Genomic DNA, 5,299 nt, shown 5'->3' with positions numbered 1-5,299 from the left:
CTTACATTGATGAAACTAAAAATTAAGACGAAATATATCATAAGCTACAAACTAGACTTTAAAATGATGATATAAAGAAAACAATTGAGGTGAAACGAGATCATAAAAAATATTGACATGGCAAAGACTGATTGCTCCTTTCTAATCACACGCGGGACCTGGTATATTCGTGATATATTGGGTATATTCTCTTTTATTCTCTTCTATACTTGTTTGAAAACTTTTATTTAATCCACGAATATTCTAATAATCTCGTATAGCCGTTGTATCAAATCGTATCACAAAATAGTTATTTACAGAGAAATAGGAAATCTTAGATAGTCGATAGTAGAAGATTTTTTTTGCTACTTATCCTACTTAACTATTAAGAAAAACATTCCATTTCCTTAAAATTAGCGTTAAAATTCATCCAAAGAAAAATCTTTTCAAAAAGTTTGCACGCAAAGCTGCACATTAGAGCGGCCCGTGTCGGACATCAGCGGGCACGTCTCCAGATAGCGGTCATTTTGTGACACGTGCCCACCTTACATCGCTTTTGTCTTCTAACACACATGTCTAAGCAATATGTAGAATGGAGAAATTTTCGTTGTATTTTTTCTTCTTAAATATTGAATGAAATAACTGATTATAATGCTGTCTAATATGTAACAATTTATTTTAATGTCCAGTCAGCATGGTCTTTATTTTTCAGTAAATCCAAGTATGCCTTTGTTAAAAAAAAGCTACTGTCTGGATGAAAACAATCTTTGCTATAACCTCGCACACAAGCTGTATCGACATTTTGTATAGGGTATTAAAATATCTTTGTTTAGAGTTTCTCAAAAATATGGAGGTGCTGGGATTTGAACCCAGGACTTTCAGCATGCGAAGCAGACACTCTACCACTGAGTTACACCCCCGACAGATTTGCTCGCCAAACTCGACTCTTCAGTTGTATTTTGTACCTAACTAACGACAAATACTGCGGCAATGTAATTTTTATTCCACTAACGTTTTTGTTGCAATAGAGGGCCAAAATATTAAATAAAACCTGCAATGGTTAGCATTCTGATGGTGTAGGTCGAGTATAAACGTGGAAACTTTGTTAATGTGTATCACAATCAGAAATATTTAACCATGCAAGTATTTTGTAGCAGAAACTAAGCTGTCTTTCATTTGTCAGGGACTCATTAAGTTCTGGATGGATTTAGAACACTTTGCCCGAACAAAACCTTCGTCGCCAAAGACTTTAGTGATCGGGTTATTTTTGAAAACTTTTAACTCCATTTAAAGTGTTTTTTATTGTCTGGTTACATAGGTTTTAGTACTAGTAATGCTCTTTTGTACTAGTTAGGTATAATATATGTTTCCTCCATATTTGTTTTTTCTTGACCGTTTACTCTCTTGCTGTACTAAATAAAATATCTGATATTTTATTTAGTACTATTTTGGAATGATCGAACCAACATCACTAAGTAACAATTATATAAATCACTTTAATTTTATGCTGACATAACGTAGCTTTTTTATAAAATATTGTAACACGTGTAACCAAAGTCAAATTAACCTAAATCCAAAAATACAAGAACAAAAATACAAAAAGCATTCTCGCATAACACCGTCCCACGTAGGACGAACACGTACGAGCGCGGTCGTTACGAGCCCACGTGTCCGGCCTGCATGGCCCAAGCATTACGGCATAACCCCGTCCATTCGACGTGTCTATATTAAACTTATATCGGACGGGTTTTTTGCATGATTGACGTGATGCGTGGGTTTCGGGTTCGGGTTATCTAAAAGAAAAATGTTTGAGAGTTATTCCTGATTCGTTTTTTGTTTGCTTTGGTTGACTGCCGGGTAGTAAGATTGTGAAACTCTTGTGGCTCTTTCAAATTGAAAATTCTTCTTTCAAAGACATTAAAAACGTGAGAGATCATAATCAAAAGAATCATAGGACTATGCGTAATGGAGATTTGTAAGTGTGGGCGAGAGTGTAGAACGCACGTTTGTAGTCGCCCAAGGACAATTATTGGTGGAGTTTAATGGTTCGGTTTTGCATCAAATACGCTTAAAAATTATGATCAAATAGGGAGTTTACGGTACCATGTTTTGATTAAAATAAGATTCCTTAATAGTAAAATTGCAAAAAGTTATTTTGTATGTTTCTCACTCAATTATTAGCTAAGTTTTCGTATGAATTTTTATGATAAGTAATTATTATTTTCAATTCATTGTTTTCAATCAAAATGTCCCACCAAAGCTTCGTTAATTCCGGAAAAATATAACTATACGTGGTTTAAAATTCCATAGCGCAATGCAGTCGTTTTCATCAAATTTATGTTTTGGCTATTAAAACATAAAAGGTTTTTGTACTAAAAAAGTAATGTCATATTCGCTGTTTTATTTTATTTTTTGCCAAAGGTCACTGACCGGTAGACACAAAGGCCTATAAAGTCGTTTAGGCTTGCAGATTTATGTACCGCTTTGAACGTAAATAACAATTAATTTAGTCAGTTTACTAACAGGATGTTTAAGGAAACCTATTAACAATTAAATTATATAGATTGCCGAGAAATGTCAATTATTATAAAGAATCCAAAATGAAAAATCTATACACTATTGACCAAAGTACACTTTATCAAGAAAAGCAAAACACTCTAGGTGTACTATATTATGGTTGTCGTTGATGAATAAAGATGTTTCAAATTCGATTAAGATTAAACACGCATTTCCTTCGACCATGTACAATTTTTTTTACAAAAAAGCAACGTACGCGAAGCGCAACTAGACGGTTCGGTTGATTGTATCGAATAAAACTACATATTTGTGCATTACACAAATATTTGTGTTATGTCTAAATCGATTACCAATCGGCCCGTTACCTCCTGACGCTCTGATGCTCGGCCACCACCTTAACAATTGCACTACGGGGACTTGGGATCTTGATTCTCTATTACTGTCGACTAAAGACAACCGACGCGACTGTCATCGATAAATTTTGTATGAAAATCTGAGCAGCGCCTCTAGTGTGCGTCGTAGAAACTATTTTGGCAATAGATTCTAAATGTCAAACTCTCGATTCTCGATGGTTCGAATAATTGAGAATCGTGCTACAGTAAATACAATTTTGACCAAGCAGTAGGTATTACGACATTCTGCATTTGTGTCCAAACTTAATCTGTCGTTTGTTTATCAATAAACTGCTTAACGTTAAACACGTGTGGGACGATATTCAAGTTACGCCACAGCTGCAACGCCCACCTGGGTGTATTGAGACCAACGAGCAAAGTACAAAGGAACTATACTACTTACGTCATGTATATTGCTCCACCCACGTTTGTTAAAAATAGTAGCCTATGTAAAGCCGGGGTTTAATCTAACATCCTGTCCATTTTTTTATAAATCGAAACTGATTCATCATCAAGATGAATGGCTGTTTAGCCAGCCATTTTAACGGGATGACAAATAACATGGAGAATTAAAAGCTCTTAAATCTATTGTTGTTAACCCTTGCCTAGCAGTGTAACAGTACGGGGTAATTTGTTAATAGTTATGTTACGGACTGATTAACTGCCTCCGTGGCATAGCAGGTGGTGTAACAGACTGCTGATTATGAGGTCTCAGCTTCAATTCCCGCGACAGGCAAAGTGCTTTTGGTATTTTTTAATGTATATTACAATATTCCTCAGCTCGAAAATTGGAAAAGTGCCCGCGATATGGAAATAGGCTCGCCTCCTATTACTTGGGACTATCTTTGTTAAAGGCAAAATGTAGGTGTATTTCATACACCTCTGCTGAAATCTTTGGGTTTAACAGGCGTGATATTAAATATGTATTTTTGTACGTAAACAGTACGTTACTTTACTGCATTACTCTCTTAAACTTGTGTTTTAAAATAACACAGCTAAAACCAATTTTAAAAGAATCACGTTTCTTAAGTTTTCACATGCTTGCTTTTAATCTAACACCTTCATTTAAATTGCTGAGCACGCGTTAATTTGCCAGCCTTTGACTAAAATAATACACATGGCTGTTGTGGTTCGCGAGCAATTCAAATAATTATAGAAGACAATAGTTAATGAGCTAACCTGACTGACTATTTATTTTATCGTTAGACTACACATACTTGCATATATCCTTCACTATAAGTTTCAATAAAAATACTATTAGTTAATAATACACTAAAAGTTTTTGTCTATCATCATTTATAATTTATTATTTTTAAGAAGTTAAGAAGAATTATTGACTTTCCTTGTATTTTACACATATTATGCGCAATGTTACTCTCTGTATAACAATAGCAAGTAACCGCAACGCAGAAGCTTATACAATAAATAAAGACTTGAGCTCAGAGTGCCGGTGTCGAAGACACAATGACAACAACGATCTGCCGTTCCAACAGCTGCACTCCTTATCTACATCATTTAGATTACTTTATATAAATTCTATTAGCGGTTTACTAAAACTATTTGGGCTGTATGTCACAGTGTAAACGAAGTTGGTACGGACGTAAGCTTAGAGCATCGATTTACCACCCGATTGAACCTAGTTTCAGTACCGGCTAGACTATTTTCAGACGGGACTAAAGATCTAGGAATAGACTTTTAGAACATGTCTTGTCTAGAAACTTGCAACCTGGATTTTTGGAGGTAGTTGCACTAAACTTTTGAATAAATCACGGACAGCTGTAGGTAGTCGCGATGAAAAATTTAAGAGAATGAAATTCAGTTGGAAACGGTACGTACGTTTGTTTCGTTCACTGTCCAATTGTGGTTTGAGGAACTTCGCTATCTGCGATAAACCTGAACGGTACTGACAAAAGAAGCAGTTTTAAATGAATATTTTTCGTTAGAGCTGCTCCTTTGACTTATATTGCAGTGTGGGCGGCAGAGTGTATAAAAGAGATGCTTTTGTAGTAATTTTAATCGTTAGTCGATCTAGAACTAAAATGTGTAGTAATTTACTAATTGTGAAACAACATATTTTCAAACAGACATGATTTTTTTTTCACGAAACTATCAGAAGTAACTTCGGGCAAAAACAATACAAAGCTGCGATTTTTCACACAATTTTACACCATTACATTTATATAAATGCATCTATAGGAACTCGTTAGCGAGTTTGTAAAACCAATATAGCCCGTTCTAAAGAAATAGGAAAGAGCGATTCGATTGAAAAAGTTGCTGTCTCGAATCTAAACTGTCTTTTTGTTACGGAATCGCCTTACACGACCATCTGTCTTGGAAACTGCGCAAATTAAACTTCGCGCATTCCTTTGCAAAACATTTCGTATTTTAACAACTAACTACATAGAATGTGT

The 5,299-nt window shown here is 35.0% G+C and overlaps 1 non-coding gene across 1 annotated transcript; it reads right to left on the bottom strand.

Annotated features, from left to right (window-relative positions):
• Window positions 1-827: 827 nt before the first annotated feature.
• On the bottom strand, window positions 828-899 carry TRNAA-CGC (transfer RNA alanine (anticodon CGC)). The gene has a single exon. It is a non-coding gene; the product is annotated as a tRNA-Ala (tRNA).
• Window positions 900-5,299: the final 4,400 nt, after the last annotated feature.

Source organism: Anticarsia gemmatalis, chromosome 21 (genome assembly GCF_050436995.1).
Source record: "Anticarsia gemmatalis isolate Benzon Research Colony breed Stoneville strain chromosome 21, ilAntGemm2 primary, whole genome shotgun sequence".
Lineage (NCBI taxonomy): Eukaryota > Metazoa > Arthropoda > Insecta > Lepidoptera > Erebidae > Anticarsia > Anticarsia gemmatalis.
The sequence above is the reverse complement of the archived record's forward strand: the minus strand, read 5'-3'. Positions and strand labels throughout refer to the sequence as shown.